Here is a 26,999-nt window from a genome sequence, read left to right on the forward strand (position 1 = left end):
GACTGTTTAACAACCCATTGTGATATGCGCTCTGATGTCACAGTGTTTGGGTTTGGTTTCCTTGGAGACAGAGAGATATAAAAGATGCTTCCCAGATCATCAAGCTCAGTTAGGCGAGGGGATTTGGAGACTGAACAATGAACTTTTGATTGGCCTCTGAATTGAAGGAAGAATCGTCCCCACAATCAGGAAAGGGGTAGGCAACTAATTGGATGCATGAGATAAGGCACAGACAAACATGTTGCAATACAGTGAAAAATAAGTAACTAAAAGAGAGTGCTGGCAGGTCTGAAAGAGGCTTGTGTGGACAGTAGAATTGTTGCAGGCCAGTGTGCTTTGAAATCCAGCATTGATCCATGGGAGAGACAGAGTGAAATCTGGGTCTGAGAAATAGTAGACGTGGGAAAGGGGAAGTTGGTAGTTTGGGGAAGTGCGCTGGACCTATAATGGACAAAGATCTGAATCTAAAGGAGTCACAAAAGATGTTACATTTCCTTCCTCTGGTAAAATGAAAGACAGAAATGTTTTCTTTTCATCTTAATGAGGACATGGGTGCTTAGCCCTCGTTGTTTTTGTCAAATAGAAGAACTCTTAAGTGAAATCAACAGCTTTTCTTCCACTTTTGATGTTATGCCAATATAACGTTGCCAGGTCTTCCCTGGCTACCAGCCAGGGGAGGGGGTGGTGGTGAATAGGATTGCCTTCTCCAGGAGATTTGGAGGTGGAGCCTGGGGAGGATAAGAACCCTAATGGGCTAGAATGCTAGAGTTTGGCCACTAAAGCAGCCTTTTTTTTCTCCTGGGGAACTGACCTCTGTAATCTGGAGATAATCTGTAATTCTGGCTGATCTCCAGATCCCAACTGAGGGCTGGCATCCCTGGTCCATGATCAGAACTACAAGTGAGGCACCTGCCATTCTGCTCCTCCAACTGTAAGTTCTTGAACATTCTGTTATTCCCCCTCCCACCTCAGACACCAGATTCTAGAATGTTCCCAGCAATGATATCAAGGAGAAGGACAATCTCTGCTGGATGGTAGGAGAGTACTTTTTTAAAATCAGAATTAAGTTTATATTCTTCCCTATCTCAACAAATTAAGATACCTAGATGGGGGTGGGATGCTCATTTTAGATCTTTACTCTGAACTAGTAAATTGGACTCTGTATTTTCTCTCCTGGTATCATTTTTTGTGTCCTGAAAATAGAGACATCTACATTTCTTTATGAATGCATATGGAAGATAACTTAGGAAAGACTAATTGTCCATGAGTTTCCTCTAGCTGGGCTGTTATGATCACAGTCTGGGTGGCACAGAGTGGACATTTTCTGTCTTTTGATTGTCCGAATGAATATACATAAGCAACTGGCAAAGATGGACTCAAAAGGAGTGGGAATTAGTTTTACCAGATTAATAAATCTATTAAATGACCTAGTGTGACCTATTATGCTCAATGACAGTTGTCCCGGTCATTTTTAAACAGCAAATTCCATATCTAAATTGGTGGAGGTTTTCTCAAAGCAGTCATTGAGGAACATGTTCTCATAGTGGACATTTCAATCTAGTTTCTTCTTATGTATCTCTCTTTTTTTAATGGGGGACCCATTTTTCTCAGGGGCCCATGAGAGCTCTCATCATCCTTGCTGTATGTGTGTTGTTGATTGACTGATCTAATGGTTGATTGACTGATCATTTGAAGTGTGCTTGTCTTTTTCAGTTTCTCATTCGTATTCAAGTACAGAGCTGTGCGAAGATACATGTAACATCTTTGCATTGCGATCTTGAAGAGCCCTTCATTGAAAATGCTGAGTGTAAACCACATCCTTGTGAAGAATTCAAGGAAGGAACAGTTTCCCAAAGTCTAGAGAGGTCTCACTGATGAAGCAGGACACTAGGTTTTTATGCTCCATGTTTCTGTATTCTTAGGCATCTCAAATCAGCTTATAATTACTTTCCTTTCCTCTCCCACACCTTGTGAAATATGTGAGGCTGGGAGAGTACTAAGAAAATTGTGAATGGTCCCAAGGCCATCCAGCAGACTTCATGTGGAGGTGGAGTGGGGTATTGAACCTGATTCTCCAGATTACAGTCCAGCATCCGTAAACAATACACCATGTGGGCTGAAAGCAATGGTGCGATGTCATCATTTTTGAGGGTGTGTTGAAAGTGACATCACTGCATGTTCCTCCTCAGGCCTGCCGGTTAACTCTGGTAGTGATGCTACTTCCAGTGACATGTGACTTCTGGGGACATTGCAGTGAGGTGCAGAAATCTGACATCACTTCCAGAATGCCTCAAAACCTGGAAAAGCTCCTCCATGGTCAAAGGTTGAAAAAGGCTGCTGTAGACATTTGTGAAAGGTGGGGCTCTCCAGGTTCCATGTGAAGGTTGGCAACCCTATTTAAGGTAAAGGTATCCCCTGTGCAAGCACCGGGTCATGCCTGACCCTTGGGGTGACATCCTCTAGCGTTTTCATGGCAGACTCAATACGGGGTGGTTTGCCAGTGCCTTCCCCAGTCATTACCATTCACCCCCCCCTCAGCAAGCTGGGTACTCATTTTACCGACCTCGGAAGGATGGAAGGTTGAGTCATCCTTGAGCCGGCTGCTGGGATTGAACTCCCAGCCTCATGGGCAGAGCTTTCAGACTGCATGTCTGCTGCCTTACCACCCTGCACCACAAGAGGCAACCCTATTACAGAGTGCAAATTTGAACCCAGGTCTCCCTGATATTTATCTGTCATACTGAACGCTGCAGTGTTCAAATAATGAGCCAGCGCACCTATGAACTTGGTGTGCATGGATGGGGGGGGGGAATAACATTTCTATTCCAGAAGTCGCCCCTGTATACTCACTTGGGAATGTTGCTCAGAGCGTTCACATTTATAAAACATGTCTCATTTCCCTCACAACAGCAGATGCTTGATGAATTGCCTAATGATTTTGCCACATGTATTTTTTAACAGCTCCAAATAAATTGCATGGCAACATAACCTTGATAGCTCAAGCCGAGTGACTTACAAAGGGATCAACTGTGCGAATTCCAGAAGCTTTGTGGCATGGAATTCCATGACCAGAAGATCATATTTCTTAGCTGTTATCAAATGGAAAAGTTTTGAGAGATTCCAAATAGGAATTATTTTTAGCAGAGTTTATTTTTGGTCTCTTAAGGCACTCCTGACCCAAATACCCCAGGCTATTTTAATCTCATCAGATCTCAGAAAGTACGTAGGGCCAAACCCTGTTAGCATTGGGATGGGAGACCATCAAGGAAATCCAGGGTCACAATGTAGAAGCAGCCATTGGCATGCCACCTTTGTATGTCTCTTTCCTTGAAACCACTATGGGGGTGCCATAAATTAGCCATAATGAGATGGCACTCCCGACCCCTCTTAAAAAATCATGGGTTAGAGGAAATCTTGGTTAGCACTTCAATGAAGAGTTTGTGATTTAATTTCTCAGCTGCATTCCATAATAAGTTGATTTATCATATTATGCAGCTGACCTTTGTTGTTCTGGATAGGTGCTCTAGTTCATTTCTCCTATATAGTCAGGATGCTTTAAGACATTCTTATGCAAAGCTGTGGTCCATTGGATGTGAGTTTTCTTGTCTTATGATGTGAGGTGCTGAAGAAGAAGAAGAAGAAGAAGAAGAAGAAGGAGGAGGAGGAGGAGGAGGAGGAGGAGGAGGAGGAGGAGGAGTTGGTTCTTATACGCTGCTTAAATCTCCCTGAAGGAATCTCAAAGCGGTTTATATTTGCCTTCTCTTTCCTCTCCCCTCAAGAGACACCCTGTGAGGTAGGTGAGGCACAGAGAGCCCTAATATTACTGCTCAGTCAAAACAGCTTTATCAGTGCTGTGGTGAGCCCAAGGTCACCCAGCTGGTTGCATGTGGGGGAGTGTGAAGTCAAACCCAGCTCACCAGATTAGAAGTCTGCACTCCTAACCAGTACACCAATACATTTTAATGCTTTGCAAATGTTATCATTTGTCAGTGTTATGAAAATAACAAGATCTATCTCTGAGTCCTAATTGAACCTGGAAGAATATATTTGAAACAGTAAACATACCCAGAAGTTCTGTTGGTCTTCATTTATTTGTGAGTTGACTCTTATCTTTTGGAGCATTTGTTTCAGCAGCCAGTGGTTGTTACTCCATTGAAAATTTCACCAGGCAAGGAAAGATAACCCACAAGGAAAGAATCTAACAGATGCCTTTTCATACAGTGTATGGACTCAGGATTTTGGGGGTAATTATCAATGTCTTTTAATATAACAATATTGCTGTATTTGCCAAACATTTAGCAAAACATGATGATGTCATGGTTTAAATAGGATGGATTTTGGGATGTATGATACTATGAATAAACTTGTATATGGCTTTTCATGGACCCTGCCAGCTGGGATAATATAGGTAGCAATAACCTCTCCTTTAATTTCCTGGCACAGGTTCAGTCTGAAATGGTGCTGATACACAGTTGCAGTTCAGCTTTCTACAGCATGGATGAACTCCTTCCATGAATCATCCAGAATCTCATTGGCTGTAATGTCCACCTAGACGAGTCATCACAAGTATGGTAACATAGCTTCAAGGATGCCAGGCATGGAGTTCTCACATAATTATGGCTGCTCCCCAAACTGCAGTGATCAGTTGCCTTGGAAAAAACATGTAATTTCATACTTTATGGGTATCAACCTCCAGATGGGACGGAACATTTCCTGGAATTCCAACTGATCTCCAGACCACAGAGATTGGTTCCCCAGGAGGAAATGACAGCTTCAGATGGTGGACTCTATGACCTCACATCCCTGCTGAGCACCTTCCAGGTACTGCACTCAAATCCCCAGGAATTTTTCAATTCACGGTTGTCAACCGTACCGGCTTTTAAGGGGCCGAATTCTTACACGGTACTTGGCTATGATCTCCTAATGGAGCCTGACTCGCTCGCCTCAATTATCTTTGCTCTTTATTGTAGTGAAAATTAAACCTTTCAAACACTTTAGATAAAGAAAGCCCATTTACAGAGCAATAGGTAATTTTCAAAACTGGTAAAATATTATATCCATCAAAGTATTGAGCAACGTTGGCAAATCTGTATCATGCAGCTTCTTTTAAAGTGTTCTCTAACACAATTAATGCAAAAACTGTCAGATGAGCCATGTGGGTTTGGTTTAATATTTTAATGTGAATAGTGTCCTTCCACTAAAACTCTGCTGGCAGTGACCTTCAGTTTAACATTTATTGCAGAAAGCTATTAAGAGGAATTTATGCCGTCTCCAATGTCCTTCTAGAAATATTCTCCATTCCGAGACCCAAGATTGCAGAGGAAAGTGGTCTTTGGGGTGAGGTGAAGGGAGAAATGGTAAGGAATTATTCCATTTGCTTTGCTTTTGTCACTCCTGAAGATTGTCACTCTTATGAAATTTACACTACAATCAGAATCAGAACTGGAAGAGAGCCCAAAGGGACATCTAGTTCAACCCCCCCCCTCCCACACACACACACACCTTATTGGGGACTTTAAAATCTTACACTTCTGACCGGAGTACTCCTGACAGGTGCTCACCCAATCTCTTCCTAGAAACTTCCAATGAAGGAGACTCCACCACCTTCCACAGCAGCATATTCCATCTACAAACAACCTTCACCATGACCGTTTATGCACTGGAGGTTTTATTCCAGGCTGCAGGCTGGAGTTTTAGTCATGGCAGGTTGCCCCACCTCTTCCTGCACCCACATGGGGGAGCATTTGGCCTGGTGTACCTCATCAGCCCCCGATCTGTGCTCCTGACAGGGGGGTGGGGCAGTGAAGTTCCCAGTGCATAAACGGTCCATGAGATGCACTCTAATATTTAAGTGAAATCTCCTTTCCCAGACTGATGCTTCATGGAGGCATAAAATACAAGCCACCTCCTGCTTGCAAATGCATGATAGGAAACCGCACATTTGCACATTTCCTGACGGGAGTCCCCATTCGTAGGAAGGAACTGTGCTAGGAAAACGAGGGGAAAACCTTAATGCATCTATAGCAGGGGTTCCCAGCATGGTGCCAGTCAAGAACCCAAGTTTGTGTCCCTCTGGTTCACTACTCCTTTTGCAAGTGAGCAGCACCAAGCCCCATGGTTCCTTGAGGATAAATGCGCACAAATAAAGGAGACTTTTGTAAAAAAAAAATGTATGAAGGTTTATTGAACAGAATTAAAAAAAAAATACAGCACCACTTAACAGTAGCAACAGTAACCTTCTAATACATTCAGTATCTGGAATTTGATGTCACCCCTTCTTAGGATACTTGAGTCCCAGCTAGAATCATAGAATCATAGAATCATAGAATTGGAAAGGACCTCCTGTGTCATCTAGTCCAACCTCCTGCACTATGCAGGACACTCACATCCCAATCGCTCATCTACTGTAACCTGCCACTCCTTTGCCTTCACAGAATCATCCTCTCTGTCAGATGGCTATCCAGCCTCGGTTTAAACATTTCCAAAGATGGAGAACCCACCACCTCCCGAGGAAGCCTGTTCCTCTGAGAAACCACTCCAACTGTCAGGAACTTCTTCCAGGTGTTTAGATAGAATTTCTTTTGAATTAATTTCATCCCATTCGTTGTGGTCCGTCCCTCCGGGGCAAGAGAGAACAATTCTACTGCATCCTCCATATGGCACCCTTTTAAATACTAAAGAGGCTTAAGCATTCTCCATGGAGCTGTCCATCGTGATGTAGCATAACAGAGCAAGACCATGGCAAAATCATAAAGTTAGCACGGTTTCCCTCTAGCCTACGGCCTAATTCTAGTCTTTTGCCATCTGGCACCAGGTGGTCTCCCAAACCCTATCAGGGAACTCGCTTGATGGAATTCTCCTGAAGATGATGACACCCACTCCCTTTCCTGCGCCCATCCAGTTGCACAGCTGAACATGGGTTCTTAGAATTCACTGTTTACCCCCATTCTTGAATCCAGCCTTGAAAGAGAGAAGGATAATGTCACCAGGCAGGACTAATTATTGTCACCTGAGAACTAGAATAGACCTGCTAATCATCATGTTAACCCTTCAGGAGAATCAGGGTGCTTTGCCTTACAATGGCCATGGGTGTTGTGGAGCCTGCTGATGGCTTTTCTGGTGCCTGTCAAATCTTTTCTGGAAATGTGTGTGGCCAGATAGGGCTTTAGCTTGGTGAGGCTTCTGACTGATGTCTAGAGATTTGATTGGCTGTGAAGATTTTGTAAATGCAGCTTCTTCCACAGCACGATCTATACTTTGTTACTGAAGTCAAGCTAAGGCAACTATTTATGGAGGGCCCCACTTCCTGCACCAGGCATTTTGTGTTTGTCATTCCGTGTCTGAATTCCAAATGCACCTGTAGGCTCAAAAATCTTTGGGTCCCCTGATTTAAAGATTGAGATATTTTCAATGGCTAATAACCTGGAAACCTGACTGAAATTCCTGTGAGATCCTTGCTGGCTTGGCAATTGAGCAGGATACCTACTGTGTCACTTTCAACACCAAACCAGGATGCTACCACATGGGCATCCCATTAGAAATTTGTTTTCTCTACCATTGGCAGTGCCTTCCCAAAGCAGCTTTGGTTGAAAGATCTAAATGAAGTATGTGTTTGGAGGGGGAATACAAAGTAATGTACGAAACCTTCATAGAGCAGCAATCCTAACCCTTTGCCAGTCCCTGCAGTGCGGCTATAAGATCACACTTTGTTGCCATCTGTACACAAAGAAGAAAGCTCTCCTTTTGCTGGCACAGCACAATTTTCAGACAGTAAGGGAATTTTGCATCTTCAGCCTAGCAGACATCGATGGATTTCGAGTCCATTATATAAGCGGCAAATTCCTATAGAAAAAAAGAAGGAAGAAATTAGTTATCAAGGATATGATGCATGAAGAATAAGGCTTGCCGATCAGGAAATTGTAACCATTAAAGTGGCATCAAGAGAAACCAGTGTGATTAAGCCCCACTGTAAAGAGAATAAGAATGAGGTAGAAATCATTGCTGGCATGAAGAATTTTGTAAATAGGATGATGGGACAGATATCTTGAAGAAGCTGAAGCCAGCAAAATAGAATAATTAGAGAAGCTGCTACAAATGAGTGTTGAAGTTGTAAGTATCTTGGCAATAATTGTGCGGAGTGGATGCTGAGCATGGGCTGGGAACATAAAGATCACTTCTCTTTTTAGAAACGAGAGGACAAATTAGAACCTGAAGAACACTTGGTGTGCATTTTGTTGCCTCTTGGATATTACAGCATGAGCGCCTTTGGATCTCCATTTGTGTGGACTTAATGTCCCAAAGCAATGCACACTGATATTTTTTCTTTAAAAACTTAGATTCAGTCTGCGGTTTGCAATAAAGAAAACAGCTTTGGAAGACTAGCAGAATCATAGACCAGTGCTGAGCATGCATTCACCTTGTAATGGCTTCATGTTTCTCTGCTTGGACAATAATGGGGGATTGGGGGGTAGTTTGCCAGATTCAGTTTGGGGAAACTCCTGGAGATTTGAAGGTGGAACCTTGGGAGGAAAGGGACTTCAGTGGGGTACAATGTCACAGAGTCCTCCCTCCACAGTGTCCATGTTCTCAAGGGGAAATGAGCTCTGGAGTCAGATGAGTTGCAATGCCAGGTGATCTCCAGGTCCCACTTGGAGGCTGGCATCCATACTCCAGGATGGCTATCATTGGGAAAGGGGTTGCTTCTGGTTTATTGGAGCTTCCTCGATAAGCGCACAGCAACTGTGGTTTAGTGGTTAGGATGTCAGGCCAGGATCTGAGAGCTCCAGAGGTTCAAATACCTACTCAGTCATAGAAACTCATTGGGTGAACCTGGGCCAGTCACACTTCAGCTAAAACAATTATTCTCAATCTTCCTAATGCCGCGACCCTTTAATACAGTTCCTCATGTTGTTGTGACCCCCAACCATAAAATTATGCAAGTGTTCTTTCACAGAAATTAAACCGAAACTGAATAATGGCATGAACCTCCATTGTTCATGATTGTCTATACATTGTTTTTTTTCCTGGGATTTCTCAGTTCAGTTCTGCCTCTTGTCCTGCCGAGCTGCACTGCCACCTGGAGCACCTGGCGGGAGACAGCGCTGCGCTGGAGGCACTGCTGGAACAACTGGTGGCCAAGCGTGGGAGCCTGCATGAGGAGCGTCAACAGTGGCAACACGCCTCCCCCAGCCACATGGCTCACCATGCCACGACCCCTGTGAAAAGGTTGTTTGACCCCCAAAGGGGTCCCGACCCCCAGGTTGAGAACCACTGAGCTAAACCTACGTCACTGGGGGGGGAGGCTGCCAAAGGAGAAAGGCAGGATGTAGAAATGCAATAAATAAAGATAAAATAAGAAAATTATTTGCAAGAAACGTGGGGAGAAATACTCATATTGTGCTGGATCAAGCCAGAGGAAACAAATACCAGTCCCTGGCTTCTTGATGCTAATATCCCCATGTTGGAAGTATTCATCCCAAGGACCCCAGAGGGAAACTAGGGATCCCCCAGAATTTTAGCTCATTGGTTACCTTGGGGAAAATGGATTGGTAGACTCTATGGCATTGTACCCTACTGATGTCCATGTCAGGCTCCATCTCCAAATCACCACCAAATCACCCAGCCCAGGTCTAGTGGACCTACCCCCTACCTCCCTATTGATTGCCGGAGGTACCTGACAACCCTACCTGGAGAGGTTTAGAGGTGGTGGGATATACTGCTTTAAACTGTATCCTCCCTTTGTTTCTGTTCCTTTTTCTTCTAATGAACTGAGAATGAAGAGATGACCCTAACCTGGCTGCTTAGCTGATCGGAGGTCTTGGGTCAATAACTGTTGTAGTCGTAGGGCAACACAAACAACATCAGTCATGAGCATCCTCTGACCCACTGCTCCATGAAAGATGAGTATCAGATTTCTGGTGCTGGAAATGGAGGCAAGAAAGGAGCAACTGAAACGGGAGCAGCTTCTGGCTGCAAAAAGTGAATGACAAAGAAAGAAATGGATCAGATTGGTCCGTTTTGCATTGCAGAACTCTAGGGAATAATGTCCCATGATTTATATGGACTTTTAAATGCATGCTGTATGCTTATCAATCTCATCGGTGTCATTGGGACAATATATATTTTTGCCTGAAAAACCATGCCACATGCAGGCATCCTTTTTTTACAGTGGTGCCCATGGGAGAGGAATGCCAGCCTCCAGGGATCCCCTGGAATTGTAGCTCATCTCCAGACTACATAGGCACTGTAGAAAATGTACAATTTGGAGGGTAGACTCCATGCCATTGTTCCACCCATCGAGGTCCCTGTCCTTCTCAGATTCCATCTTCAGATTTCCAGGAGTTTCCCACTGCCAGGGCCTACTTGGTGGTGAAAAGGCCCTCCCCTGGCCTACAGGCCTTGTTCTGTCCTGCCCTTCTTTGTTTTCCTAACAGCTGGAGAGGCTTTCCCCTCTCTGTTCAACCAGTGCCTCCACCTGACGCCAGTAGGAATTGGCCACAGGTGAATCAGGAAAATTCTAACCTTCCCCTGCAAGTTCTGGGGACTTGTCCCTGTGTTGTCCACTATGCAATGCATTGTTACCATGGGGACATATTACTACCTTATACCTCACCGTGGGAGTACCTACATGCCAACTGACTGCCCTCCCTTCTTCTGGTGCTCCTTTTAAAAGAGCATGTTCAAGATGGTAGTGGTCTACGTGTGTTGTGAGTCAGTCATCATCTTCCTCTGAAAATGAAAAGATAGAGGAGTCAGGAGTTGCACCAGTGGAATGCCCATTTGAGCCCCTGAATTTAGAGTCAGAAGAAGCAAAATAAGTCTTTGAGGATGAGGGCTGCTCATTCAATCAGGGGACAAAAAGACAGAAATCAATTTATCTCTCATCTCTGAGGTCTCCTAGGTCAGCAAAGTGTCAAAGAGAAAAGGAGAGATTGGCAGCTCAGGAGTGATGAAGGTGTGCTTGGCTACTTGCACAGCATCAGTAAACCTTGGTTTCTGATACAGAGTTGATTCTGGGCAAAGGGTTCAGTGAGTCAGAATACCAGAGTGTTAGTCCTGTGTCAGGTAATTTGGCTGATAAAAGAGAGACACAGAGGAGAGCCAATTTGTGGGAGCAATGTCTTGCTAACATTGCTGTATCCTCCAAGTCTTTTGGTAAACAGAATCTTGCTTGTGCCTTTCCTGCCAACTTAGTAGTTGTTTTCCAGAGAGAGATTTTATATCCTGATAACCTGCCTTGCCTATGCATCTTGAACTCTGGTCTTCTCTGCTACTTCAGACAGAGCAACTGACTTCATAGTTCTTTGTGGACTAGTTTGCTAAGTCTATTTATTTCTTGCTTAAACACCTTGTAATTACCTCTGTGCCTCCTGGAAGCTCATGGAAAGAGTAAAATTGCCAGGCCATGACCTATACATGGCATTTGATTTATTGACGTTGCCTGCTTGTGGTCTGGAGGCTATATCAGCAAACAACAAGCTTAACCTTAGACTCAACAATGTGGCACAAAGAACCACCACCAGGGTCAAAAGTTAGAAAGCATTTATTAAATAGAAAATGTTCCCAAACATACTTTTAGCACTGTACCAGATTGAGCAATGGATTCAAATGAAATGGGTAAAATGCAATTCCTCTGTTCCTCCCTCTATACAGTCCCTATCAGTTGTTAAATATAAGGAAAGATTAGAAAATTACATATTTTTAAAGGAATTCCAATACGTCCAAGCCTCCTTTCAGTGTACAGGTCAGCACATGGCAATGGCCATCTTCTCCAGACCTCAGTTAAGAGCTCTGTCTGCTTCAAGGCAATCAGCACCAGGAGTCTTATTCACTTTCTCCACTGACCAAGCCAGGCTGGGTCATAGTCCCTAGAAGTTTTTTTCCTGAAATCCTTCTAGTACTTAATACCACCAAATCTCTGTTCCCTACTGGGTTAGAGGGACTGGACCATTCCATTGTCTTCAGCTATATCTATTAGCATTTGTAATGCTAATGGCTGGTGTCAGACCTTGGAATCATCCCTGTACAGTTTCCCCTTCTGTCAGATGCATCTCTCCCTTGTATACTGCTTGATTTTGGTGACTTGCTGTAAGATAGTGACATCTGTTAACCTTGTCCAGTTCCATATCCCATGAACTGAGAAATTTGGACAATATTTATTCATTTATTTTAATTTGATTTAGTACCACCCTATACTGGTAATAGTTTGCCCAGTCATAGGAGTGTGATATTGCATGCAGTAAAGTAAATGTCCCAAGAAGTATATTGCAAAGGTAAAACATTTATTCAAGTAGATTCAGTTCATATTCCTGTTTCAGTCAAAAGGAAAGAGAAAAGCCATCCTAAAGAGTACTTTCCTTTACAGAAATGGCCAGATAATCCACCCTCGTGTATGCAAATATGAGGCCATTGTTTCTACAGCAGAACTATAAAGGTAAAGGTATCCCCTGTGCAAGCACTGAGTCATGTCTGACCCTTGGGGTGACACGCTCCAGCGTTTTCATGGCAGACTCAATACGGGGTGGTTTGCCAGTGCCTTCCCCAGTCATTACCGTTTACCCCCCAGCAAGCTGGGTACTTATTTTACCAACCTTGGAAGGATGGAAGGATGAGTCAACCTTGAGCCAGCTGCTGGGATCGAACTCCCAACCTCATGGGTAGACAGCTTCAGACAGCATTTCTGCCGCTTACCACTATGTGCCACAAGAGGTAGAACTATAGAAACATGTAATTCCATGAACAGTCATATGTAGAACAAGGGGCACAGAGAGAGAGGAGGGATTAGAGGACAGCTTCCAAGTTAAGACAAAGAGAATTATCCCCATTCAAGGAGATAATACTTATACACACAGTGATATAGCTTTCCCCATGTCCAGGCATGCCGAGTTGTTCACTCCAACACCATGTATTACAGCAGCACCTCCATCACCTACACAGAACAGGTAAAGAAACCAGTGGTGCACTTTTGCCTACAATGAACAATTGGTAGCCCTTTTCAGTAAAACTTTACAGTGATTCCACAGAAGATCAAGGAATAACCTCATTTAAACTTTCTGAATTAATCTATTTGCTCTTATTTTGGAATGTCCACATGTATGATCAGGGACAGTAATGTGAGGTATTGTTCCTTTAGCTCATACTTGACCCTGTAATCTATTTGCTGTTCCCTGTTTTTTTCTCCCAGTTCAGAAGAAGAGATTGACATGGTTGCTGTGAGTTCTTGAGACAATAATGTCTTCATTAACGGGGCCACATATATAGCAGTATCCTTTGATGCTGGTGTCTAGGTCTTGAAAAGCAACCTTTCAATGCTATTTCCTTCTGTGGTGGGAATGGGTCCTGAGTCAATATGTGTCATTGTTTTTTTTTCCCTAGCCCATTTGGGCCATACGGATATGACATGTGCAGATGTGAACCTCTTGGCAGTAGCAGGTTGAAGGCTGGTCATAAGACATTAGACAGCTTTTAGGGAGAATTTCTATATCTTCCTGGGCCTTTTCTGCACACAATAGATAATGCACTTTAGAAGTAGATTTTCCTGTTTCGCACAGGAAAATCCAGCTGTCAAAGCATATGGAAAGTGTATTATCCTATGTGTGTGGAATGGGGCCTGGTACCCCTTTGAGAAGTGATACAGGATATAAGAAAATCATTCTTTTATCCATTTCATAATAATTTATATTTTGCCTCTCGTGAAGAGTCCTTTGCTTCAAGATCCAAGTGCTCAATGTTCAGAAAATCCTTAAAGCACAAATGTGGGTAGATAAGTACCCTTATTGTTAGTTTCACATGCTTGTCTTCCATTCAGACAGCAGTCCTTGGCATAAGGACCTGTTGCCCAGTGTCATGTCGACTGACTTTAACTGATGTAATTTGCTCCTGATCAGTTTTGATATTGGTCTATCGCCAAAGCCACTGAATTTATGACCCTGCATTCCACTGGTCACTTGGGAGAAATTGACTCTAATTTGGGATGCTCATCTGTTAACTGTATGGGAGACTTTCTTCAGAGACGGGCATGACCTCTTCCTGTTGTCAACAGTTTGAACTCTCTGGAAACACAGCAGCATAAGCATTATTACTGAAACAAAACTGTGTTCCAGAAATGGCTACACCAAGAAAAACCTGGAAGGTGAATCAAATAAGCTGTAGGGAGCTGAATCTCTTTTAAAGTAAAAACACAATGGATATGAGATCACCCATTAGAGGAAATGGTCCCTACTGGATGAGGGCTTTTAATGAACTCAGATGTAGCTCAGGATCGTTTGGGATGTTGATGGAGAAGGGGGGGGGTGTTATTGATTTTCCCAAGAGTGAATGTCCATTTGTAGCTTAGCAGACTATGCGTCTCTGCTGAAGTCACTTTTATGTGCATATATTGAAGGTATTTGTCTGGACTGTAGCCCAATAACGCAAGATGTTTGGTAGTCATATAACATTAATATGGATCGTGCCTTCCGATAGCTTCATGTTGTAACTCTTGGACTCCCATCTCTTTAAGTCTTTCTGACCACGGGATTCTACGCAACATACATTTAAGTCTCTGAAAATCAGCTTCCCTGAAGTCCAGTCTATACATACATCTACGTAAAGTTTTTCTCTTTTCCACAATTGAAAATTCCAAAAGCACATGGTCACTGCTACCAAGTGTGCCCACTACTTCCACCTCATCTACCAGTTCTTCCCTATTGATGAGAATCAAGTCTAAAATAGCAGAGCCCCTGGTTCCCCTCTCTACTTTCTGGGAAAGTAGATCAGGACCCAGAAGCCTCACACTAAGAGAATGTGGATATTTCCACGTTCCCTTTTGGCATTGCAGGACACAATGGGCCCTGTCCTGCGGCAGTCCCGGCTAGATAGGCCCAGCTACTTCCCTGCCTCCAGAGGCCTGCAGGAAGCAAAAAATGCCTTGGACAGCTTCGTAGTGCTTCATGGTGCTCTGGCGCAGACTAGGGTCTTTAAAAAATTATTTTGCAGGAAGGTGTTATTGTGGTCCATGCAATCCCACCTTCCAGGGAAAAAAAAAACACTCCCCTCCACCCTGTGGAACCTTCCTGCCACCACTGTGTTTCTCAGAGGGACACATTTCAGCACTGGAGAAGATCAACACTGAAATGTGTTCCCTGTGGGACACTGCAAGCTGCAGAATATGCAGCTCTGCAGCAATGCACCAACAGCAGTCTGGAGTAGCACCACTGGTGTGGAATCAGCCCGAGAGAGAGAATCATTGTTCTGCAAAATGCTTATCAAATTGTAGGTATGTTTCAAAGCATATGTCTTCCAGGTTTCTCTGCTGAAGATAACTTGATTTCCTCTCCAGATCAGCAGTGTTTGTTATGGGAAATCACCCAGGAATGTTGCACAGAATTTCATGTATGCAAATCAGGATTAGATGACATTTTGGAATGGCTCATCACAACACATTATTCATTGGTAGGGTTGTCTCTGAAAATGAATCCTCAGAATACCTACCCTTATCCCTGACCTGGAAATTTCAGTTAGTTCAGAATTCAGCTGCCTGGGTCCTCACAGGAACTCCATGGAGGGCCCATATTCAACTTGTCCTTTGGCAGCTGCACTGGCTTCTGATTGAATTCCAGATCAAGTTTAAGGTACTGGTCCTTTATGATCGTTCATGGTCTGGGCCTGGCAAAATTAAGGGACCGCCTCTCTGCCTATATCCCCTGAAGAGCATTCTGCTAGGCCAGCCTATGGATCAGTCCAATGGCTGATCCACCCACATGCAACAGGTGGGGTCCCAGAATTACAACTGATCTCCAGATAGTGACAATTATCCTGGAGAAAATGGCTTCTCTGTAGGAGAGACTCTATGACATCATAATTCAGTGTGGTCTTCTTAAACCAGGGGTAGGCAAACTGTGGCCCTCCATAGGTGCATGGACTACAATTCCCATGAACCCAGCCATGGACATCTGGAGGGCCACAGTTTGCCTACCCCTGTCCTCAACCCTGACTTCCCAAGACTCCAGGACTATCCCATCCCAGATTTATCAACCCTAAATCCTCCTGATATGTGCAACCTCCATTTTATGTGAATAGGACAACCAACATATCCTGCAGCTTTGGTGCACAGAACTCTGGAATTTTTGTGGGTATGCGCTTGCACATCCCAAGGTCGTACATACATTGAAAAATAAATTGCTCTGTTCACACAAAATGGCAACTGTATTAATCGGGGGAATTGCAGTGGCATCTAATCCTGTTATACGACTTTGGTGTGACCAAATCTGTTTTCTTATGAGGGCTAGGGATTCTCTTGAGTGGAGACCACCGTGGCGATCTTTAACATCTCTAGTGCTAAGTAGAGCCTCTTAGAGCCTCTTGTGGCGCAGAGTGGTAAGGCAGCCGTCTGACAGCTTTGCCCATGAGGCCGGGAGTTCAATCCCAGCAGCCGGCTCAAGGTTGACTCAGCCTTCCATCCTTCCGAGGTTGGTAAAATGAGTACCCAGCTTGCTGGGGGGTAAACGGTCATGACTGGGGAAGGCACTGGCAAACCACCCCGTATTGAGTCTGCCAAGAAAACGCTGGAGGGTGTCACCCCAAGGGTCAGACATGACTCGGTGCTTGCACAGGGGATACCTTTACCTTTTAGTGCTAAGTAGCATGTAATAGATGAACATACGCTATATGTCAAATGCAGGAATACAATATTATCATATGCCCTACTGAGCTTGAACTCTTCACTGTTTACTTCCTGTTGATTTAAATGGCAACTTCTGTTGTTTTCCATGTCCACCCACCATGGAGTTCAACAGGCCGTGTTTTTTTCTTACCTTTTTACGGATAGCAACTTATAGATTCATTCACATCAGTTGATACATGCCCATCCATCATGGAGTGAATCCATACAAACGAGTGGGGGAGAAAATCTATAGGAAGCAGCATTATGTTTCAAAGAGAGCATTTCCAATTTAATTTTTACTACTTGCTACTTGTTATGCTCCTAAAATTAGAAGTGGTGTGCACCTTCAGCCCACTCCAGCTGTCGATACGTTAGCAGACCTAATGTGTCCAAGCACAAGGAGAGTTCGCCTAAATATAGACTGCATTTATGCAGTTTTCTTTTTGTTAGCCTATTGGAAAGGGAGTTGGGGATTTTAAAGTAACAACTGCCTAGGAAACTCCTGGGACTTTGGCCTTTTGATTAGGTTTCTAGAAAGCTTTCAGATTCCGTAAATCATTTTTTTAAAGCTAGAAATGAATTAAGAGTGACCCAGCTGACCCCAGAAGATATGGAGAGCTGTCAAGAAAGATACCATTTGGAAAACCTATCAATCCTGCTGATAATTAAATGTGGCAAACTAGGGGAGAAATAGAGCAGGTGCAAAGAAAAGGAGGGGGGAGAGTAAGAAGATAGAAAGCCTGAAGAAGAAAGGCACAGAAAGTGCATTTCATTGGCTCCAAGAGGATACGCATCGCATCAAAATGGACCAATAACCTTGCCCCTTGCCTGCAAATACAAGAACTGTTGGCAGTTCATTTCCTATGGGATGCTGTTCTTTGACACCTCTTCCATTGCTTTGAAATCCACCTGAAATTAGTGAACTAAAACCAAAGAGCAGTCTGGCTTTTTCAAAGCAGTGGGCTATTCTGCATTTTTATTTTCCTTGCTTCTACATTCATGCTTCATTGGGGATTTTTTCCCCTTCTAGTGGTTGGCTCTGTATGATGGCTGGCATAAAACCCTGCAATTTAAGCCAGCTTGGTGTAGTGGTTAAGAGCAACAACTTCTAATTGGGCAAGGAGGAGGAACCTAATGCAGGGGTAGTCAACCTGCGGTCCTCCAGATGTTCATGGATTACAATTCCCATGAGCCCCTGTCAGCATTTTCTGGCAGGGGCTCATGGGAATTGTAGTCCATGGACATCTGGAGGACCTCAGGTTGACTACCCCTGACCTAATGGATCCCAGTTACCAGCTTGGACTGTATGTTTTTAGAGCCAGGGTGGTGTACTGTTTAAGAGCCACAGTTTCTAATCTGGCAAGTTGGGTTTGATTCCCCACTCCTCCAAGCACAGTCAACTGGGTGACTATGGGCTCATTGCAGCTCCTATAAGTGCTGTTCTGACTAAGCAGTCCTGTCAGAACTCTCTCAGTCTTACTTACCTCACAGGGTGACTGTTGTGGGGAGAGGAAGGGAAAGTGATTGTAAGCTGCTTTGAGATTCTTTCTGGCAGAGAAAAGTGGGGCATAAAATACAACACTTCTTAACTTTGCTGGAAGATATTCCGGACATAAAATGATGTCATACAAAACCGACCACTAGAGGGAGCTAATCTCATGAGGATCAGAAAAAATCTTGAAGAAACAGGCATTTAAAAGTGAAGAAAATGATAATGTGGAGGAACTTCAATAAGGTGTAGTGCCACAGAGTCGACCTTACAAAGCAGCCATAATTTTATTTTACAGGAAGGTGGGATTGCGGGGATCCCACCTTCCTGTAAAATAACCTCCCTACACCCTCCACAAGGCGGAACTAATCCACCGCTGTTTTGTTTCCTGAGGTGACACATTTCAACACCAGAGCAGATCTGGCACTGAAATGTGTCTCCTATGTGGACACAGAACAGCACCACACCAGTCGCAGCCCAGCGTGGTCACTGCCATGCAAAATGGGCATGGGAGGGGGACCCTGATTTGCAGTCAGCCAACCACAATAACCTAGTCCCCAGCAGCAACCTGAGGCCTACCCAGATCCCCTGTTGAGAGCATGGGTCCCCTTGTCATTGGATCTCCACTGTAGGGAAGTGTCCCAAGATGTACCAAGATGAAGCACACACTTACCTTCATCCCCCCTAGGCCACTACATTTGGTAAACCCTGTGGTGACAAGAAGAGGCACCCACCTCCCTTGATTCCACCCTGGGCTACCTGGCACTGTGAGCCTCATGTCTCCCTTGCTTCATCCCATGCCAAACTGCAAGCTCTGACAAATGTAGATGAAATACTTGACAGTGGCCCTCGCCAAGCCATAAACAGTATTAGACAACATCACAGGGTGGGTGGGAGGGAAGCTGCCCTGATGACTGCTCGGGCGAAAGAGGCCAGGCTCCAAGCATATGGCCCTTATAAGGCACCCAGTGCCTGTGTCTCCCGACCCTGCCCCCCCAAGCTCACCACATAGCACCTCCTCCTTTTCTGCCCGGCTCCCCCATTGTGTCAATGGGCGGCCGGAGGTAAGATCTCAGCCGCATTTTTAATGCACCCCGGTATGACCCGCCAGTCCAAAAATGAAGCATAGAATTCCATCCTCCCCTTTCCTCCTTTAAGAAAGATGCCGAGGACTTAAGGAAACTTCTCAAAATGTTATCCAACCTGCTCGGATGACAAAAAAAACGTTATTGCAATTAAGATGAACAATTTGTATTCTGAGACAAAAAGAAAGAACGAAAATGAATCAGTCTTGTAACTGGAAAGGGCATAAAAGTATAGCATTTAAGTAAAAGCCATTCTGCATTCGAAGTATTCCTAAGGTAGTTCCCAGAAACATTTGACATTTGAAAGGATTACAAATGTGTCAGAGTTGTTAGAAGTGACATTAAACTTTGGATCTGGAGACCTGAAGAGCCCAGTGAATTGACTAAGCAAATGTTACTTTGAGAAGGTGACCCAGCAACCAGCGGAGAAGTGATGCCTATTAAAACTGGCCCAGGCATTGACTTCAAGTGATCTCAAGGCAATGGAAGAAGTTCAGTCATATTGAGAAATTAAAATTTAAGTGTCTGAAGGTCTGATTTGGGACTCAGAAGAGAATCTGGAGATATGCGAAAAGGAAACAATAACGATTACACCTATGGTCACCAGTTCAGGAATATAGGGATGGTGGAAGCTGAAGAGGGCGGGGCTTAGGGGTGGGAGGGTATAACGCCATAGAGTCTATGTCAGGGGTAGTCAAACTGCGGCCCTCCAGATGTCCATGGACTACAATTCCCAGGAGCCCCTGCCAGCATTCACCAGCGAATGCTGGCAAGGGCTCCTGGGAATTGTAGTCCATGGACATCTGGAGGGCTGCAGTTTGACTACCCCTGGTCTATGTGGTCATTTTCTTGTCTTCCTCAAGTTCAGTTTTAATCCTAGGAGATCTCCAGCCATGAGCAGAGGCATAGGTATGTGTTTGGACTGAAGAAAGCAGTAAAATATGGTCCAGAAAAAGTATCACTAACTTTTGGGTGACTACACTGTTATCCAGCTAGGGATTAAACGGATTCTAAAATTAAATTTCCCACCCTTTGTGATTCAGGGTTTCCCTGTTAGGGAATGCAAATAGCATAGTGTTACGTACCCAAGAGCCTCTTGTGGCACAGTGGTAAGGCAGCAGACATGCAGTCTGAAAGTTCTGCCCATGAGACTGGGAGTTCAATCCCAGCAGCCAGTTCAAGGTTGACTCAGCCTTCCATCCTTCCATAGTTAGTAAAACGAGTACCCAGCTTGCTGGGGGGTAAACGGTAATGACTGGAGAAGGCACTGGCAAACCACCCCGTATTGAGTCTGCCATGAAAATGCTGGAGGGCGTCACCCCAAGGGTCAGACATGACTCGGTGCTTGCACAGGGGATACCTTTACCTTTACCTTTTACATACCCAGTAGGTATGAAATCGTCATTGCAGGGTCTTCTCAGTGTGCGCTCAGCCTTCGACAGATCCCTGGCCACTTGTCAACCATAGGGTTGCCAGGCCTCCTCCCCTGGTGGAGGTGGAGGTCCTCACAGCCAGGCTGCACAGCCTTGTTCCAAATTAACTGGCTGGTGTGGGAGACTTCAATTTTTTAAAGAGGGACGCTCTGCTGATGGCACAACCACATGCCTATGGTACTCCCAATGTGATCTGGAAATGATGTCATCACATCATTGACATTGGGGAAATGCTCTGGTATGTGGTCAAAAACTCTATGGTAGAAGCCCAAATTACCATAGTGTTTTTGCCCAAATGCCAAAGTGTCTTCCTGACATTGCTGCAGGGTGATATACTGTCTGGGTCACATTGAAACATACACTTACCGCTCCCTGTAAGTTCCCCCAATCACCCACCAGCTGCCAGAAGGAACGTGCTAATCCTAGTCAAGCACCAGGGCAAGTGTGTTTTCAGTGGCTGCTTCCTCTGTCTAGAACCAGCTCCTTGGGGAAGTTCATGCCCTCTAGCAGTCTGCAAGTCACGCAAAGCTGCTTTGTTTTGGGCAGCCTTTGGTTCGTGTTATGGACCAGGGAGCTGTCCTTGTTTGAATCCTTCAGATTGATTGCTATTTTGTTGTTTTAATTGTTCTTTCCCCTGTGTCCTTCTTACATTTCTTTGTCTCCTACTTGTACATATTGGGGAGAGGCTGTGGAATGTAACAGAAATAAATAATGGAAAGGCATCCTTTTGTTGCTCATTGTGAAGTGATTGTTAATATGAGTTGGTGAGAAGGTCCTGGGCAATTAAAAATGCAGACAACGGTGAACCAGCTCTGAATCTCTCTTGCTCTGAAACTCTACAGGGGTCATCATTTAACCATTAAAAAAAACACTGGTGCTGCTTAGAGTCACCAACACTCAGGAGATGGTTGGAAATCTCTTGAGGTTCTAACTGATCTCCAGTTGACAAAGATCGGTTCACCTGGAGAAAACAGCTGCTGTGGGAAGTTAGATCCCATGGTATTATATTCCATTGAAGTCTGTCCTTTCCCCAAGCCCCGCCCTCCTCAGGCTCCACCCCCCAAATCTCCACGTATTTCCTAACCCAGAGCTAGCAATCCTCATGCTGCTTGCCCAAGACTTCCCTTCGGCAGCAGCTTCATTGTTCCTTGAGACAGATCATTCTGAGCATGTCTACTCATCCCGAACATTCTCTTTGACACAAATCCTTTCCCATCTCATCAGGACCCACACACGCAGCAAATCTTCCAGAATCGTGTCACTCACTCTAGACTTCACCTAGTGCAGTCTTTAAAAGTGTGTCCGAGTGGATCCTTAAGAAAGAAAATGAGTTGCAAGGTTTAGAAGGCTACAACATTTCATAGTACCGGAAGACATTTCTGCAGAGCTGCCCTTTGCACAGAGCTCTTCTGTAGAATTTGTTTTTCAGTGGCCTCACTCCATGGCATGGCTTTACTATTTAAAGGTCTACAAATATAGTTTGATTCCCCACTCCTTCAAGCACAGTCAACTGGGTGACTATGGGCTCATTGCAGCCCCTATAAGTGCTGTTCTGACCAAGCAGTCCTGTCAGAACTCTCTCAGTCTTACTTACCTCACAGGGTGACTGTTGTGGGGAGAGGAAGGGAAGGTGATTGTAAGCCGCTTTGAGATTCCTTCTGGCAGAGAAAAGTGGGGCATAAAATACAACACTTCTTAACTTTGCTGGAAGATATTCCGGACATAAAATGATGTCATACAAAACCGACCACTAGAGGGAGCTAATCTCATGAGGATCAGAAAAAATCTTGAAGAAACAGGCATTTAAAAGTGAAGAAAATGATAATGTGGAGGAACTTCAATAAGGTGTAGTGCCACAGAGTCGACCTTACAAAGCAGCCATAATTTTATTTTATAGGAAGGTGGGATTGCGGGGATCCCACCTTCCTGTAAAATAACCTCCCTACACCCTCCACAAGGCGGAACTAATCCACCGCTGTTTTGTTTCCTGAGGTGACACATTTCAACACCAGAGCAGATCTGGCACTGAAATGTGTCTCCTATGTGGACACAGAACAGCACCACACCAGTCGCAGCCCAGCGTGGTCACTACCATGAAAAATGGGCCTGAGTGTACCAGTTTTGTAGATCTCTACTAAATTCAGAATTTCCCCACTCTTGCACTACTGGTTAAACATTGACTGGCAGGCGTGCACCTTGGGCTTAAGGAAAACACACACACACACTTCCATTATCTTAAACAAGGCCACAGCTTTATGAATTTGTTTTTCAGTGGCCTCACTCCATGGCATGGCTTTACTATTTAAAGGTCTACAAATATAATTTCTTCAGAGTTTTGTACCAAAAAAAGAGTCGTAAGTGTTGTGGGCCCTGCCATAGGACAAAAGCTATGGCCACCATGGTGGGGCTGCAATGTGAAGAAGGAGGATTATATGCCTATGAATCTCTCTCTCTCTCTCTCTCTCTCTCTCTCTCTCTCTCTCTCTCTCTCTCTCCTTTTTGTGTTTCTGTTTTAGAGTATTTACCTTATTATATATTTGTTTAGGTATCTATCATGGCTTTTCTCCATGGGTCAACCCTGGCTAGTATTTGGATGGGAGACCTCTAAGGAACACTAGAGTCATGATGCAGAGACAGGAAATAATAATAGAGCCACCATTCAGTGTTCTTTCAGCCTTTAGCAATACATAGCTGATATGTATTCGTCTACAACCTAGAATATTTCAGCAGCCAAGCAAACGGCTGAACAGAAGAGTTTCAAAAACAGCTGCCCAAAGCTTGCAGGCATTCCAAATACATATCAGGGTTTGGAACCCTTTCATAAAGTGCTGTTGGGAATAATTAAATATATCGTATTAAAGATATTGTGTTGAAGATTGAAGACCGTTTGTGTGACCATAAAGGTCTCTGGATTTGTTCTGCATATTTCACTGGGTCCCACACTTCTATCCTTGTAACACTGTATATATAGACACTGGAGATGCATCCTGTCACTCTGCATAGAAAAAAATCCAAAGCATTCCTCCATCTGTAGGAAGAACAGAAAAGAGAAGAGCAGATTTTTTCATATCCTGCTTTTTACTACCTGAAAACAACAGAAACCCTGTGAGGTAGGTGGGGCTGAGAGAGCTCTGAAGGAAACTGCTCTGTGAGAATAGCTCTAACCGGACTGTGACTAGCCCAGGGTCTCCCAGCTGGCTACATGTGGAGGAGCTGGGAATCAAACCTATTTCTCCAGATTAGAGTCTGCCGCTCTTAACCACACTGGCTCTCCTCCAACTGAACTGACTCTTCTGCCAGTGTAGTGTTGTGGTTGAAATGTGGAATATGAGAAACACAAGTTTGAATCCTCACATTGCTACGGAGCTCTCTGGGTGACCTGGGACCAGTTGACCCCTTTTCAGCTTTAACCTCCCTCACAGGACGGTTGTGAAGATAAAAGGGAAGAGTGGAGAATGATGCAAGCCAGGGTTTGTCAACTCCCGATCTCCTGGTCCACAAAGGCCTCAGTACCGGGCCGGCGGTGGCTGCGCCTCCCTCTCCCCCCCCCACCACTGTGAGAAGCTCAGCTAGCTTCTCACTGCGAGGGGGGGGAAGAGGTAGGCGTGGGCACTGGCACGCCAGTGGGTGCAAACGCGCATGCGCAAAGCTGTTGCGCAAGCACATTTGTGCCCCCTGCTGGTGCAAAGACACATACGTGGCAACTCTGTGCATGTGCGTTTGCACGCAGCTGTTGTGCATGCATGGTGCCCATGCCACCGGCTCTCCCCCACCCCTGGAGACGGTCCTCAACCGCAAAAAGTTTTGGGACCGCTTATGTAAGAAACTTTGGGCCCTCATTGGAGGGAAAGGTAGAGTTTAAAAGAAGCCGGTAAATAAAAGAGTACTTGTTTGAAGAAGAAAGCTTAAGGAGCTCTTCAAATTTTGACAAGTGTACCAGAAGGATACATGCCAGTAGCATCCAATCATGGTTTTCAAAGGTTCATGTACTGTATAATGCAGGCCTCTCTCTCTCTCTCTCTCTCTCTCTCTCTCTCTCTCTCTCTCTCTCTCTTGTTTTTGTTTCTACAACAGTTTTTTGTACAGCCCTTCCCAACCCTGTTCAATTAGCAAGTGCCAAGACAAGGAAATTAAAGGGGGTTGACAATGCACAGCAGTTGGGGGAGGAGCCAAGGTCATAGGGAAGGTCTGCAATGTTTTGAATATCAAATGGAAGTTGTCATGTTAACCTTTGGCTTATGCCAAGGATGTCTGGACCTGAGTCCCAGGATCCTCTTGGCCCAGTCAATGGGGTCTCTCCTGCCTCTGACCTCCTCCCTGTTTCCCAGGCTTTCAGGTCAGTTGGGCTCCTATCACATTCTGAATATGATGGCTGTCCTTCCCTGCTTTCAGGGGCCAGGCTGTAAACTGTGTCTACCTCTTGTGATAACAGGACATCCTGGAAGATCACAGGATATGGACACAAGTGGTGAAGGGGATAGAATGGTGTTTGGCTCTATATCTATTCCAAACTTTTGTGTCCCTAACTTTGGTGCAGCAAAGCACCCTGTGTGGCCATTTTTAGTCTCCTCAATAAACTACTGAGTTTTTCACCAGGACTCTGAGTTCACCTCTTTGGGAGAATTGCCTATGGGATATGACATTGATTTTATAAAGGTTGAAAATGGTTGCTAAAGGCTGAAAACCTTTGATGTAAAGCATAGTGGCATGACTGGCAAAAACCAACAACAACAACAACAAAAGTGAAGGTGAAGCGAGGCATTCGATACCAAGTATATTAGGAAAAAAAAGAAAACTTTTATATGCACCTTAACAAGAAATTGGGGGAGGGAAGTTGGTTTTTGCCAGTCTTGCCACAGTGTCTTTTGTTTCACTGATGTTGTAACCATTTCCTGTGGCTGCATATAACTACTTACAACGTAAATCATAGGCCAGAGGCCAAAGGGATAAGAGAAAGCCTGGCTATTTCCCCCAATCATTTGGTAACCCTGCCTATGCTATTTCTCAGTAATTCTACTGGAGAAATTTGACTGTTATAGCCCCCCAACCTATATGTACTTAAGCCTGAATCATCAAGAGAAATGAGTTGTTCTTTAAGGTGTTGAAGATCCTCGCTAGCATTTTGGAAAAGCTGTCACACTCACAAAGAAAGAAGGGCAGACTATTTCATTGTCGCTCAATGAACAGGCTTTGTGCCTTCATTTCATTTTATTTTACTGATAGCTATGCAGATGCAATGTAAAATAAGCAGCCGGAGAATGGATTCCGCTCCCTCCCTCTCTGCTCCTTTCGCCTTTCTGACCAAGAAGTTAAAGTGAATTGTAGCTGGCAGCTGAAATGGAATTCTGAATAACTTAAGGGCTTCTCCCCCCCACGTTTCGCACGCAGATCAGCTGCCCCTAATAGAAAGATGTGCTAGTAATGAACTGCAACCTCCTTTCTTTTCTCAAAGAATGTCACATTGAATAAACTATTAGGGAGAATAAGAAATCACACACCACAGCTATTTTGATAATGAGTTTTTAATATTCTAGTGTTTACCTTGTGAGTTTTTTTCCCCCCCAATCCTGGCTTGCGGTGTCAAATTTGGAATAAATTATCAGTCTGGCATTAAATAGGCTTCCTGCCAAGTGTGTTCCTTTGCACTCCCCCCCAAAACCTCCCCCCCCTTTTTTTGTTTTTCGTTTTATTCTACAACTGTAACGGAATCTGTACCTTGCATACTGTTGTTTATTAGGAGTTGGATTCAGCCAACTTTTCAGTTGCTGAAAAAGCAACAACAGGTTCCCCTTTAATCAGAAGACAAGAAAGAAAAAGGGCACACTGGATGTTGCAATGGGAAGGGCCCGCTCCAACCTGCAGGTCCTGTTCTACCCTGCCCCTCCCCCAAGGATGTCCCAACATCTGGATACCTTTTTCTTTCTCAGGTTCTTTCTGAGGATGCTGCTGCATGCCCTAACATATGAGCCCACCCCAGTGATCTCCTTTTCTGCTCTGCCCCTGGCAGGGTGCCTTCAGCAATGGTGAGCAAATGCATAGGATGGAAACAATAACACCCCTTTTCGTTCTTCGGGGACCCTGTGCTCTGTGGAATGCTTGTGGCACAGACAGCTCAAGCCCCCTCCCCACTATCACGCACCTGGATCTGCTGGCTGGAGTTGGTCTCTTTAAGGGGGAGGGTGGGCTCTTGGCAATGGGCAGGACTCCTGTGGCCCACCCCTCTCCGCCCCCCTTCCTGGAATGGACATTGGACTCCACCTCCTTGCAGCATGGCCTTCCATTGGCTTTGGCAACGTCATTTATTATAGTGCCTCCACCTCCACACAACACCTCCACTGACCGCTGTGGTG

The 26,999-nt window shown here is 44.6% G+C and overlaps 1 long non-coding RNA gene across 3 annotated transcripts; it reads left to right on the forward strand.

Annotated features, from left to right (window-relative positions):
• Positions 1–118: 118 nt before the first annotated feature.
• Positions 119–26,672, forward strand: LOC143845231 (uncharacterized). Of its 3 annotated transcripts, XR_013234329.1 has the most exons (8): positions 119–196; positions 855–931; positions 1,714–1,891; positions 4,135–4,244; positions 4,444–4,821; positions 5,243–5,357; positions 6,435–6,561; positions 26,577–26,672. It is a non-coding gene; the product is annotated as an uncharacterized LOC143845231 (long non-coding RNA). The 3 variants fall into 3 exon arrangements; XR_013234328.1 differs by lacking the exon at positions 26,577–26,672 and having other exon boundaries at positions 6,435–9,331; XR_013234330.1 differs by lacking the exons at positions 119–196; positions 855–931; positions 1,714–1,891; positions 26,577–26,672 and adding an exon at positions 3,697–3,793 and having other exon boundaries at positions 4,132–4,244; positions 6,435–9,331.
• The last annotated feature ends 327 nt before the right edge of the window (positions 26,673–26,999 follow it).

Source organism: Paroedura picta, chromosome 9 (genome assembly GCF_049243985.1).
Source record: "Paroedura picta isolate Pp20150507F chromosome 9, Ppicta_v3.0, whole genome shotgun sequence".
In the NCBI taxonomy this organism is placed as follows: domain Eukaryota; kingdom Metazoa; phylum Chordata; class Lepidosauria; order Squamata; family Gekkonidae; genus Paroedura; species Paroedura picta.